Raw genomic sequence first — 15,632 nt, forward strand, 5'->3', positions numbered from 1 at the left:
AAGAAGCCTTACATAATGAGTGACTTTGGTTAATCCATTTGCACTGGAAATGGTGGTGCTTATTTGTAACTTGGAGCAGAATGAGAACAGAATCAGTCTTTTTAAATGATGTCATATACTCTGGAATTGCTGACATTTATTCTAGTAATTTGAAGTGGGTAATGAAGGAATTGGAAGCTACTCCATTTTCCCTCAACATGCAACTGGGTGAAACTACAGATGTCTTAGTGATCTCATTTTTGGATTTTCACATATTATGCATGTGCTGACATCACTGTGTGGGCCTTTTTTGGAAATTGTGAAGTTGACTTCTTCTAAATGGTTAGTTACTTTGTTAAGAAAGAATTCAATTGGAAGAAAATTCCATCTACTCTCCCTGTAGAGGGAGTGTCTGTAATGCTTGACAATACATCTGCTTTTGTTGGTTTGTTGAAGAATGACGTCCATTCTTCATTCTCCATTAGTATACATGGCATCAAAGATTCTGAGAAGAAGCCCAAAGGAGTCTTTGTCTATGTGCCATGAAAGTCATCCACTTTAGGAGAGCCAGAATCTTAAATCAGCATATTTTCAATTAGTTTGTTAGGAAATAGTAGCAAAATAGAAATATGCCTTTAAAAATAGCCATGTAATATATAAATCCATATATTTATACACACACATATAATAATAAATATGCATTTAATATTATGTTTTAAAATACATAATGAATACATGATATAAATTAATACATATCATGTAAGTATATGTTTGTCTTTAAAATATATAATATATATGCCTTTACAATGTGCATACATTTGCAAATATATATAAATTAATATACATATCCTATAAATATGCATTGCCTTCTAAGAAGAGCAATCTGCATTGTGATCAGCAACATAAGTGGATGCCTTGCTTCTAAGCTCTTGCCAACACTGGGCACTATCATTGTAAAAATATTTTCCACTTGACAAGTGAGAAAAGTATATTATTATTATCATTTCAATTTTCAATCCTCTGATTATTATTGTGACCAATTTTTTAAATATCTTGAGTATTTATCTTTTCAGGTTGGTATGTATATTGAAAAGCAATATACATTGCCTATTTTAATATGGAAGTATTTATCTTTTACTTATCTTTTGTCTCTGTACTCTCTATGCGGTATGGATAGTAAGCCTTTCTCAGTCACATGTATTGTGAATTTGTTTTTTGTTCATCTCTTGTCTTTCAATTTTGTTTATGATGATTTTTTGAATGCTTTCTCTCCTTAAAAACGTGGTCATTCAATTCAATAAGCCTGTGGAAAAATCCTAGTTACACTTTGAATTGAATTGACCCTGAGAGAAGAGATCTTAGAGAATTTGGTTTTGAGATAGACAGATTGGTTGGAGTTCCTGGATGCATGTTGGTGTTTCTTGCCCCTTATCTCCCTCACTCCTTAATTTATAATAGGTCATTCTTTCTGACACCTATGGAAGATCATCTGGGGGTTCTAGTACCCATTTACAGATAATGAAATAAAAGCACAGAGTCCGAGCTTTTTGGAAGTGTAGGTTTTCTCTGAGTGGAGCTTTTGCTGAAGGACAACATTAGAACCTTATTTCATGAACTATATTCACCTGTGTTAGCAAGCAAATAAATGAGAGATTCAGTCCAGTTGTCTACAGAGCATCTTGATATTTTCAGTGAAACCAAGTTACAAATATTCTGTCTTACCACATTGGTGAATGACTCATTTCAAGATAATTCATATATGGAAGAATATAACTCGGAGTCTAGTTCTTATTTTTGAGCATTATTCCTGTTCACTACCCGGTGCAGATACTGAAGTATGGCGCAAATATTGAATGAATGGGAAAGAGAGATTTTCCAGGCTCGTAAAATAAAGCAAAGACTGGGATTCAGCTACAAGTTTGCTTAAGGAGAAAGAGTAGGGATTCCAGTGGGGTGTAAATTCTTCCTGGTGAGCGGCGCCTCAGAGGTCTAATGATATAAATATCCTCCCTAAGACAGCGTCTCATTCTAAGAAAAGAATGGAATATTGAACACAAAACCTGCATCCTTTCACTTTTCTTTAAGCTAAGCAGTGTGCTCTTTGGAGTCTGTCTCTTCAAGGAAGCTGCGGCTGCTGCCGGTATGTAAGAGAAGAAGTCAAGTCAGGGGCACAATAAACTAACGTGCTTTAAAAGGGGCTGCAAATGGGTCCTGGACAAGAGTGGGTTGGCAAGGAAAGAGGCAGTGACAGATGGAAAACTTATCTTTTGTGTCAGATCCAGATTTGATATAGATCGAGCTGTTGGAATCTTTTGTCCTTGCCCTGGATCATGGGGCCCTGACAGAGGCATAGGGAATCCTGTTTCCCAGGAGGAGTGATGGCTTTATGTTGATTTTTACTCAGAAGATCACCATCCTATGTCATCATACTTACCTTGCTGGAATAATGAAAAGACAACTTACTTGGTTCTTCTGCCTTTTCTTTCTTCAAGGCATAGGCATGAGTTCTATATTTCTCTCTAATTACAGGGCCTTAAGTTAGAACTAGCAGTTTACACCTTACAAATGAATCTTATGTAGCATTTTATCACCTAGTTAACATCTCCAGTCAAAGTTTTATTATACTATATCACATTCCAGAGATTTTGTAAGTTGAGATTTGGTAAAGTTGCCATCTTAAAATCTACCACATAAATCAAATGGGAAGACCCAAGATGAAACTTACTAAGATTATTTTTTAATAAAGAAACTAGGCTTGAATAAGAATAACTGTAATAAGATGACAGCTAGTATATGGACACTAACTGATTTATAAAATCTTTTGGCTTATTAATAGATGCTCTGGGAAAGGAGTATAGCTTTAATTTTTAAAAAATTATAGGCTATTAGAATAAAATAAAGACTGAAGTTTCACTGCACATTTAGAAGGATTTTAAGATGACCAACTAAAATTGGCACTGTGTTGCTAACGTATATGCTAAAGAAATACTTGAATGGGGCCTGGAGATAGGTGGAATGTGGGAGAGAAGAAAGTACTCATTTCAAGCAAGTAGAGTAAGTGCAAGAAGTAAAAATTTTAGGGACGCCTGGGTGGCTCAGTCGTTAAGCGTCTGCCTTTGGCTCAGGTCATGATCCCAGGGTCCTGGGATTGAGTCCCGCATCGGGATCCTTGTTCAGTGAGGAGCCTGCTTCTCTCTCTCCCCCTACCCCTGCTTGTGTTCTCTCTCTCTCTGAAAAATAAATAAATAAAAATCTTAAAAAAAAAAAAAGAAGTAAAAATTTTAGAAACTGACCTGTTAAACATTCATTTGACAGAAAAAGTACTATACTAATTTTGATTTCCTCAGACAAGGAATAGGGAGAAAGCCCAGCTAGCCTCAATGAATAATAATAATTGTAATAGTAGTAATAAAGCAACTAAGCATATAATTCAGGTTATTTATAGAGATATATTTATATATAGAGATTTATTTTTTAAATGTTAAATAAGTCATATTAGCAGTGTCACCTGGTAGGAATCTTTAGAGAAACTATTTTAGTACACAGATGAAAATGAACTATATTTAACAGGTCATTTTGGTGTAATTTGTGCTTTTAGAAACTGATGTTATATTGTCTTATACTTTTGTTTATGCTGTGTGCCTACACAGACTAGTAAATACTAAATGTATACTTTTTGAAGGTAGTTTAAAATTTAGTCACAGTTTTTAATTACTATTCTTTTCAGTCATCAAATTCACAGTGAGCATTTTCTGTGTATCTGGCTTTTTATTAGGTACTTTGTAGATATATGATAAGTATAATACCCTTGTAAGTGAGTCAGAGGATTTTTTTTTTACAGCTTTATTGCGTTATGGGTGACCTGAAGTAGATTGAACATCTTTAAAGTGTTCAATTTGATAAGTTTATATACGTAAAATATATATATATATACATATATATAGACCTGTGAAACTGTCATCGCAATCAAGATAATGAACTGGTTCATCACCTTCAAAAGTTTCCTTGTGCATTTAAAAAATTTTTTTTATTGTTATGTTAATCACATACATTACAACATTACTTTTAGATGTAGTGTTCCATGATTCATTGTTTGTGCTTAACACCCAGTGCTCCATGCAGAACGTGCCCTCCTCAATACCCATCACCAGGCTAACCCATCCTCCCACCCCCCTCCCCTCTAGAACCCTCAGTTTGTTTTTCAGAGTCCATCGTCTCTCATGGTTCATCTCCCCCTCCGATTTCCCCCCCTTCATTCTTCCCCTCCTGCTATCTTCTTTTTTTTTTTTTTTTTTAACATATATTGCATTATTTGTTTCAGAGGTACAGATCTGAGATTCACCAGTCTTGCACAATTCACAGCGCTCACCAGAGCACATACCCTCCCCAGTGTCTATCACCCAGCCACCCCATCCCTCCCACCCCACCCCCGACTCCAGCAACCCTCAGTTTGTTTCCTGAGATTAAGAATTCCTCATATCAGTGAGGTCATATGATACATGTCTTTCTCTGTTTGACTTATTTCACTCAGCATAATACCCTCCAGTTCCATCCACGTCGTTGCAAATGTCCTTGTGCACTTTTTTAATCCCCTCTTCTGCCCCTCTTCCTCCTGTCCCCAGTCAGCCTGTGATTCAGTTTTTTCCCCCTATAGACTAGTTTGCATTTTCTAGGATTGCACACAAATGGGATCATATATTATGAACTATTTTTTTGCCTGGCTTCTTTTACTCAGCATGATCGAGTTGTGTACAGCTGTATGTTCCCTTCTATTGCTGAGTAGTACTATTCCATTGTATGGATGTACCATAGCTAGCTTATCCATTCACCTGTTGATGGATAAGGATTGTTTCCGGGTTTTGGAAAGCATAACTAGAGCTACTGTGAACATTTTTGTACAATCTTTGCATGGATGTGTACTCTCATGTCTTTTAGGGAACTATCTAGTGGTAGAATAAGCTGCTCATATGGTAGGAATATGTATAACTTTTAAAGAAACTTCTAAACTGTTTTCCAAAGTGGTTGTACCATTTACATTCTCACATACCTGGTATGGTCAGTCTTTTTTATTTTGTCCATTCTTGTTTTTAAATTTTATTGATTTTATTTAGGCGAGCGTGAGCTTGAGTGTATTAGTCTGACCCATTGATTAAATAGCATTATTTGAGTCATTAACTACCACATCAGAAATTACTAAGAGAAGATGAGATTGACACAATTACCAAATTAAAAAAAAATACCAAAGAAGAGTAAAAAATTTGGCAACAGAGAGGCTTTATCCTATCAGATGTACTTTTTAAAAATAATAATGTCAATAATAATCTCTAATGGAATTTTAAATGATCTATTGCAGTCTGAACTGACTAAAATAAATAGAAGTTCCTTATAAACTCATGTCAAACATTTAATTAATTAAATGTATCAAACATAAATGACATACTTTTAAATCCAATACCCCAAGCAAAAATGTCAGAAAAGGTCTTTCACCTTTGTTAATTGAAAAATAAACAAATCTCCAGGAGAACAGAAGATTTTGGCCATTCTAACAAGTGCTGTTATGGGTCGAATTGTTTCCCCTCACAAAGTCCTAACCCCCAGTACGTCGCAATGTGACCTTATCTGGAAATAGGGTTGCTACAGATGTAATTAGTTAAGATGAGGTCATACTGGGGTCAGATGCGCCCCTCATCCAGTATGCTAATGTCCTTACAAATAGGGGAAATTTTGAACACAGAGAACACCATGTGAAGATTGAAGTTATGCTGCCACAAGCCTAGAAGCTATGAGAGAGACACCTGGAACAGATCCTTTCCTGGCATTCATGTAACTTTTTTAGAAATGCCAAACAGTTTTCTAAAGCAACAGTTGCATTTTACATTCCCATCAGCACTCTATGAGAATTCCCATTGTTCTGCATTCTCATCTGCACTTGGTATTGTCACTTTCAAGTTTATTTTAGCCATTTTAATAGCTTAGGAAGTTTCATCTCATTGTAGTTAAATCTTTATTTTCCTAATGATGAAAAGTGTTGAGCCACTTTCATATGCTTATTTGTCATCCTATGTCTTTGGTGAAACCCTTAGAAGCATAATTAGTGTATCCATTTTTCTGTTGTTAGACACGTGGGTTGTTTCCACCTTTTTTGCTATTGTGAATATTCCTGGGTAAACACTGGTATCTATTTGAGTCCCTGCTTTGAATAATTTTAGATATATACCTAAAAGGGGAATTGTTGGGTCACATGGGTAATTCTATGTTTAGTTTTTGGAGGTAATTCTATATTTAACTTTTTGAGATAATTCTGTGTTTAAATTTCTGTTACTTTTTTATAAGATTTATTTATTTGAGATAGAGAGAGAGCCGGGGGAGGGGGAGAGTGAGAATCCCAAGTGGACTCCCCACTGAGCACAGAGCCTACCACGGGGGTTTGATCCCGCAACCCAAGATCATGACCCCAGCTGAAATCAAGAGTTGGACGTCCAACCGAGTGAGCCACCCAGGCGCCCCTTAAATTTCTGTTTTTATATTTAAAGTGCGTCTCTTGTAGGCAGAGTGTATTGGCACTTGCTTGTCAATCAATCTGGCATTCTCTGCTTTATAATCTGGATATTGTATTAGTTTTCTAGGGATGCCATAACAATATGGCACAATATTGGTGGTATAAAACAATAGAAATGTATTTTCTCACAGTCTGGAGACTAGAAATCCCAACCAAGATATTATAAGGGCTATGATCCTTCTGCTGCCTCTAGGGGAGGATCCTTCTTTGCCACCTCTAGCTACTGGTAGCCCCTGTGTCCCTTAGCTTGTGACCACATAACTCCAGTCTCTGCCTCTGTCTTGACATGGTATTCTTCTTGTGTGTCTGTGTCTTCATATCATCTCTTCTCATTTTATAGGAATATCAGTCATATTAGATTAAGAACTCCCTCTACTTCAGTATGACCTCATCTTAACTAATTGCATTAGCAATGATCATATTTCTGGATAAGCTCACATTCTGAGCTACTGGGGGTTAGAACTTCAATATATCTTTTAGAGAGACACAATTCAACTTATAACAGGTGTATTTTTCTATGTAGGTTTAATGCTAATGTTATTATTTTGGAGTTTAAAATCTGACACCCTTCTATTTGTCCTATCTGTTCTTCCTCCCCCTTTTCTTTTTGCCTTCTTTTGGACTAAGTACTTTTATTTTCCTTTTGGCATATTTTCTATGACCTTTCTTTTTTTAAATTTTATTTTATTATGTTATGTTAGTCACCGTACAGTACATCATTAGTTTTTGATGTTGTGTTCCATGATTCATTGTTTGTATATAACACCCAGTCCTCCATGCAATACGTGCCCTCCCTTAATACCCATCAGCGGGCTAACCCATCCCCACCCCCAAAACCCTCAGTTTGTTTCTTGGAGTCCATAGTCTCTCATGGTTCGTCTCTCCCTCCAATTTCCTGCCCTTCATTTTTCCCTTCCTTCTCCTAATGTCCTCCATGCTATTCCTTATGTTCCACAAATATCTATGACCTTTCTTTTAAAAAAAAATAATATTGTATATTTTACAATGTACTTCTTTAATTTATCACCAGCTGTCTTGGAGTAATATTGTATTATGTCATGTGTGTGATAAGAAATTTATAGCAATACACTTCCATTTCCCCCCTCCTGGTCTTTGGGGTTCTTTTATGTACATTTTATATCCAATTCATGTCACATATCTCACAGTAGATTATTATTTTTTCTTAAAGCAGACCATTATTATTTAAAGATATGCAAATATAAGAAATGAAATTAAAATTGACCCACATATTCTCTTTCTGGGGCTATTCACTTCTTTTATATTTCCATCTGGTATCCTTTTCTTTTGTTAAAATGATTTCCTTTGCCTTTTTCTTATAATGTATTTCTATTAATTTTGAATTCTTTTAGTTTTTGTATGTTGTCTTATTTTTTAAACATTTTTATTCTGTAGTAAATATAGATTGCAGAAACTTGCAAAGAATAGTAGAGAGGTTCCTTACACCCTGCACTCAGTTTCTCCCAAAGGTAACATCTTGCATATTATAGTACAATATTAAAATCAGGAACTTGACATTAATACAATCCATATACCTGATTAATATTTTGCTAGTTTTACACCCCCACTCAACATGGAGACTGCTTAAGTTTCTCTCTCCCTATCCCTCTGCCTCTCCTCCCACGTGTTCTCTCTCTAAAATAAAGAAATAAATCTTAAAAAAATCATCAGTCATTATTTCTTCAAACTTTTTTTTCCTCCCCCCTCTCTTTTCTCTTTTATGTATATTACATCACTTGTAGTTGTCCACGTCTCTGGAGCTTAGTTTATTTTTTAAATTTCAGTCTTTTTTCTCTCTGTGTTTCATTCTGAATTTTTATTGCTATGTCTTCAAGTTTATTAATCTTTTCTTAATATGCTGTTAATCCCATCCCCTGTAATTGTAATTTCAAACATCATATTTTTCATCTTTATGTTTGATATGGGTCATTATTAGATCTTCTATTTCCTTATTTACGTGATCAATAATTTCTTTAGTCTTTTTAATGTATGGAATACAGTTATAATGACTGTTTTAGAGTCCTTGCCCATTAATTTTATTATGTGTTATTTCTAGGTCTATTGCAATTGAAAAGTCATATTGTCTAGCTTCTTTGCATGCCTGTAACTTTTATATGGAATGCCAGAATGTGCCTTTTATAGAATGTGAATTTTACTTTATTGTGTGCTAGATGTTTTTGTGGTCTATAAACTCTCTTGAGCTTTCTGGGACACAATTAAGTTCCTTGGAAACAGTTTGATCCTTTGAAAGCTTGCTTTTAATTTTTTTTTTTTTTAGATGGGATGATGCAGCTTTTATTGTGTGTCTAATTTTTTTCCAGTATTGGGACAATTACCTCTGACTACCAAACCTGATGCATCATGTACCATGAAGTTTTCTACCCTAGCTAGTGAGAACATAGAGCATCCCCAGCCTTGGGTGAGTCCCAAGGTTTCTTCCTTCTGCTCCTCTTGGTTTTTTTCTCCTGCCTTGGGTACAATCCATAGACTTTATTCAGATATACTGATTAGTACTAACTGAAGACTCCAGGGGTACCATTTGCAGATCTCAGGAGCTCTCTCTCATTGCAGGTCTCAATCTCTGTGGCCTTCTGCCCTGTGAACCCTAGTTACTTTGAACTCCTTGGCTCCCAGATCTGACTCCTCAACCCAGGGAGAGTTCTGGAATCCATTTGTGTTCCAGCTTCCTCTGTCACTGCCTGAAAATCTCTGGGCAGTCAGCTGAAATAATCAGAAGATTCACATCATTTGGTTCCTTTTTTCCCAAAAGGACTGTTCTGAATTCTTGATGTCCAATATTGGAACATCACTGTTTTTATATGTATATATATATCTTTTTATTTTTTCCCAGGTGGGAGGAAAAATCTGGTCCCTGTTACTCAATCTTGACAAGAAACAGAAGTTCCAATGAACATTTTTAAATGAATAAATGTTAGTGGATTCACTCACTATATATATATTTATATATATATAGTGAGTGCATATATATATATCACTTAACCCTGAGTGTTTCTTTCAAAGCTTTTACCCCAATTTAAAATTGGGCATTTATAATTTGCTTACTCTGTTATTTATCTCTCTAGCTATACCATAAACTCAAAGAAGCACAGACTATTTATTATTCACTATATACATCTAACATGATGTCTAGTTCATTGTTTTCATGAACAAGCCAATGAAATAAAGATTTTTGAAGAAAGATCTTTAGACATAGGTAAAATGCAGCTTACCTACTGTCCAAACTTTCAAAATTCAAAATGTGGAATTATAATTATTGAGGTGATATACTTTTGAAATAACAGAGACAAGTATGATTAACATTATTATTTTATTTCCAGTGAATCAAAGGACAAACAATACCTGTGAAGCTTTATATAGAAAAGTATTGCCTAGGGCGCCTGGGTGGCTCAGTTGGTTAAGCGACTGCCTTCGGCTCAGGTCATGATCCTGGAGTCCCTGGATCGAGTCCCGCATTGGGCTCCCTGCTCGGCAGGGAGCCTGCTTCTCCCTCTGACCCTCCCCCCTCTCATGTGCTCTCTCTCTCATTCTCTCTGTCTCAAATAAATAAATAAAATCTTAAAAAAAAAAAAGAAAAAAAAAAGAAAATTATTGCCTAAAAAGATATAGTGAGCAGTAAGTGTAAGAAACTTGTTGATTTTTCAATTAAATAAATGTTTTCTGTTTGTCAGTGAAAATCCAACTGTATTTCTTTATTGCCACTAAGGCTGCAGGGCTGTGTCTCATCTAAATTCCCTCTACGTACATGAAATAGCATATTATCTGCATCAAGGTAAATTTATTATTTCATCAGGAGTAGGCAAACACCATATATACCTCCTTTGTGATGGTAAGCAAGGATTATCACTGTTATCACAACAAGCTTCCCCCATCCACCTGTTGTACTACATATATTTTCTTTAATTTTCAAATTCTTGCTTGAATTTACAGACAAATGGATCAAAGACATTCCTTGAAATTGAATTTGGATGAGAAAAATTCCTTCCCTACAAACCTGCAAACCGTATGGTGTAACAGAAATAGAAACAAAGTCGGGCTTTTGTTTATGATTTCCAATGGAAAATAATAAGAATTCATCATTTTTTAGGCAATTGATTTGAAGTTCAAGATCACCATCACATTTTTATGATCAGCCTGTTTTCACCTGAATTTTCAAATTTGAAAGGGAGATGGTTTTCAACTGTGTACTATGAAAAATGATGAAATACACAAACATGGATGGAATAGCATAACGAACCTTCATATACTATGCACCCAGCTCCAACAATCACCAGCTCATAGCCAATCATATTTTATCTCTATCCTCACCAATTCCCCAGATTATTTTGAAGTAAATTCTATATGTATAATTTAAAAATCTCTTTCTCTCTAAAAGATATGAACGCTTTAAAAATAATTACAATACCATTGTAACACTTAAAAGTGAATTTTATTTTTACAATTAATTGTAATTGTGTTCAGATTTCCCTGTCTCATAAGTTATTTTAACATACAATTTGTTTGAATTGGTTCTAAATGAATCTAATGCACTGCAATCGTTTGATATATCTCTTAAGCACCTTTTTTTTAAAAAAAGATTTTCTTTATTTATTTGTGTGTGTATGTGTGAGAGAGAGAGAGAGAGCACAAGCAGGGGGAGCGGCAGACAGAAGAGGGAGAAGCAGGCTCCATGCCGAGCAAGGAACCCAATGCGGGACTCGATCCCAGGACCCTGGGATCATGACCTGAGCCGAAGGCAGACGCTTAACCGACTGAGCCACCCAGCCATCCCTCTCTTAAGTGCCTTTTAACCTATATTTTCATCCATATCTTTTTTCCACTTGCATTATTTGTTGAAGGTATGAGTTCATTTGTTCTGTAAAATTTCCTACAGTCCTCCCTCAATTTTATGCCTTCCCTTCTGTTTATTGACAAGGGATTCATATTCCTTAAGATTGACAAGTTGTATGTTCCAGTAACTGAGTGAAATAATCAAAACCTAACTTCATGTGTCATCACTTTTGAACTGATATCCAAGTATGCATTGCCCAGGCACCAGGCAGCCCTTTACAGGAAATGCTTCTTGCATCCATATGGGTGTCTGTCATTTTGATAATAACAATGCCATTACAGTGATTATCAGAGTAAATTATTTATGTTAGTGACAGGAACATGGGAGATACATTAACCAACAACTGCTTAAATGCTACACAGCACAGAACTTATGGGCACTTTTAGTCTTACTTGGATGCCTTTTCTTTCAGCTCAACTGGAGGTTTAGTTCTTGTCTTTGGAACTGTATCTATTCATATCAGTAGAGCACAGACCACAGTGCCCCAGGGGCAGTAGAACACCTTTCTCGCTGGGAAGCTCAAGGATGACTGGTTCCATTCTCAGCCATTGGCATCAGTAGAATCATGATCAGAGCAGATACGTGTTGGGTGTTTACTGGGGATGAGGTTCTTTGCAAAGTGTTTCACATATGCTATGCAGTTTAATATCCCAACCACATTGTGAAGTAAGTGAATCTGTTTGCCCACTAAATAATTAGCTTCTGACTTCACCGTGAACCATTTGTCTCCTCCAAACTATGAGAGATCACAGTGCCTCAGCTTCTTGATCTCGAAAATGGGGATGAGACTTTAGTAAGTGTTAAAGGAGTCATTGGGCACAGAGTGCTTAGAACCACGAGTGCTCTAAAATTATTAGCTGTTGAGAGCAATGGTCACCTGAATAATGGACATTTACAAATGTCTACAAAAGAACTTGGCATAAAAAGAATATTCTGTGCATTATTAAACTTGATGGTTTGTGGAAGACATGACACCCCATCTTCTGTCCTCTTGGCATTGCTGCATTGCCATCTTGGTCCAGCCCCTGCAGCACCTGGAATTGTAGCAACTAAGAAAGGGAATTGAGCCTGGTGCTTTTGGGTGAGGGCACAAAAAGATTTCCAATCTCTGCCTCCTAGAATTCAAAGAGCATCTTTATTTGGATCAGTGTAATAATTTTCCATAGTACTGAAACCAGCTCTGTATTAGTCAGTAGAAGCCAGATTATTCTTCAGTAACAAATTAAGCCTGAAATTGCTGGGCTCAGCCCAACGAAGATTTATTCCCCCTGGATTTTTGCCAGTCAGCAAGGCAGAGAAAAGCATGTGAACCTTTTACTACTTCAGCCTAGAAGTGATACGTGTCACTTTTGTTCACATTTAATTCTCCAGAACTAGAACATGTTCTTACCTAACTATGAAAGGGCCAGGAAATGTAGAGGAGAAAATGGAATATTTAGCACTGCCTTCTCTAGCACACACTCCAGATGGGTCCTACATACTTACTGATGATAGGTCTAAGCATTTGTTCCCAGTGATCTGCAATTGTTGGTAACAAGGAGAGATTGGTGAAATCACTCCCCGGATGGACTTCATGCTGTCCAGAAGGGTGGGGTTTGGCTGTAACACTCGCTCACTGATTGGATCACAAGTGGGCATAAGATAGAGATGGTAAAGAATAAATATTGTCAAAAGAAATCTGCTTCTCCCTCTCCCTCTGTCCCTCCCCACCACTCCTGCTTCTCTCTCTCAAGTAAATAAATAAAATCTTAAAAAAAAAATTCTGAGTGAATGTGATATCCCAGGATCTCAATGGTAAGTGCCAAGCTGATGTTTGTGTGCGCATGCGTACGTGGACTCGTGTCTGTGTGTGTGTGCGTGCGTGTGTGTGCATGCATTTACCTAAGCATTTAAAAACAGATCCTGGGGAATTCCTGCAGTAGGTCCTATTATATTTGCTTTATAGAAAAGATACTAAAGTTCAGCAAAGCTGGAATTTGAACCCAGGTCTGCCTGGCCCTAACATGTGACCTCTTCTTGATCACTATGCTGCACCTCCCACACCTGGTCCTTTTCCCTCTCTTTCTTTCTTTCTTTCTTTCTTTTTTTTTTTTCTGTAATATCTCTTTTGCTAGAATGTTTGTTTTATTTCCCATCCTTCATGACCAATGCCTAGTACATTACTTTCTTTACCATAGAAATTCAATAGATCTGGGTTAAAATATTAAAAGAAGAAAAATCCAATCTAGAATTGAGTCTTAAAAGCAAATTGAAGTTTTTTATTATAAGCCCCAGAAAATATCAGAATGTAAAATTGTGTGATGGAGGTTGCTCTTTATACTGTATCTTCTCCATTGAAGAAGCCGAGCCTCATGCACAACTCTCCTCTGAAAGCTTCCGTATACATGGAATTGATAGGGTCCATCACGTACCATTGACCCTGTCTGGAGCTGATTTGACCAAGAGAGGGCATTTGATGCAAAGGTACCTAGTCCACAGCCTGACCAGAAGCCTTTAAGTTGTCCTGGTGTGAATCTTTGGCCAATGGAAGCTCAATATTTATGCAGAAAGGCAGTTGGTGATTTGGTAGCAGTTTTATAGTGTGGCTTGATGTCTGAGAAGAAAACAGCACAAAATCAGATGAGAGGTCCAAGTAGAAACTGTGGAGGAGTTAAAAAGAGAGAATGGGCAGAAGCACACAGTATCAGCAACAGGTGGGACAGTTGGCCTTGTTAAAGGCAGAACCCAAGGAAAAAGATCAGTAAATACTTTCTGCTTAGGGATGGGATAACCCTTTTGCTGAAGCCGTGTTGGATTCTGAGTGACTCTCCACTTCCTACATTGGGTTTTAGTTCTTTCTATAAAATCTGGTGGTCAGATTTTTCTTGGTTAACATATGGCTGGTCATGTGGCTAGCATTTCTGTCCGCCTTATTTCCATGTGATGTTACCTCTTCCTGCAGGTGAATACATTGCTTTTTATAAACAAGGCTTAACAATTTTTTTTAAAACAATTATCCTCCCTATGGCTTTGAAAACAGATTGGTTTTGATGTTCAGCAGGTTACCTTCATATTTACTTATTATAAGCATATTTAGGGAAGGTAGGGATGTGGTTCATGTGAATGAAGGTACCAGATTTATGTCCAGTTTTGTTTGTTTTTTTTTAAGTTTCTGGTAACAACTTCTTCCTTTTTTTTTATTTTAAGATTTTATTTATTTATTTGACAGAGAGAGACACAGCAAGAGAGGGAACACAAGTGAGGGAGAGGGAGAAGCAGGCTTCCCGCCGAGCAGGGAGCCCGACGCGGAGCTCGATCCCAGGACCCCGGGATCATGACCTGAGCCGAAGGCAGACGCTTAAGGACTGAGCAGGTTTCTTTGAATGGAAATAAAAAATTTTCTACAAAAATCAAAAGTAACTCTTTTGTTTATTTTAGCAGTTCAACTGAGTTTTTTGTTTTTGTTTTTTTTAAAGTAAGCTCTACGTGGGGCTTGAACTCACAACCCCGAGATCAAGAGTCACATTCTCCATCCACTGAGCCAGCCAGGAGCCCTTCTATGTGAGCTTTCAATATGTTTTGCTTCTGGTGCATTTGTTTTCTTATGCATCTGTGGACAAAGAAAATCTTTAGCTATCTTTTCTTTCACTTTTATTTTCCCAGTTGTATCCCTTTTCACCAATTCTACACCTCTCTTTATCTTTTCTTACAATGTACAAAGAATTGCTTTCTACTATTCCAGGATGTTTCCCACAAATGGAAAGTGGACCTAAAAATACCAGGGAGTGAGTCTTTATACTTGAATTGATATGAAATGGAATGAGATTTTAGCTTATCTTATAGACATTAAGCAACATATTGGCTTAGAGCTAAAGGACAAAAAAAGACTTCTTTTTCTTTTTCCTTAACCCTGGTGTGCAGAGCAACCCTTGAATGGAATTGTTTTATTCATATTTTATGAACTCTACTGTAATACTGGGACAGTGGCCAGGGAACTGAAGGTTCTCAGAAACACAAAAAGATTCATTTACCCCTGCTGGGCAGTATGTGAAGCTCTGAAAAAAAAGTGACCTTCAGCTGGGTGTCACTGGGTTTACATTTTTCTACTAAATACTTGATCGCTAAACTCAAAATTCTTTTATTAAACTTAGACTTTTAGCAAATCTCACAGAACTGTGAGCAATATTTCAACTACTTATTTATCTACTTATGCCAAAAAAACACTCAAAAATGTCTTTGAAAATTACT

The sequence above is a fragment of the Halichoerus grypus genome, chromosome 5 (assembly GCF_964656455.1).
Source record: "Halichoerus grypus chromosome 5, mHalGry1.hap1.1, whole genome shotgun sequence".
Classification (NCBI taxonomy): domain Eukaryota; kingdom Metazoa; phylum Chordata; class Mammalia; order Carnivora; family Phocidae; genus Halichoerus; species Halichoerus grypus.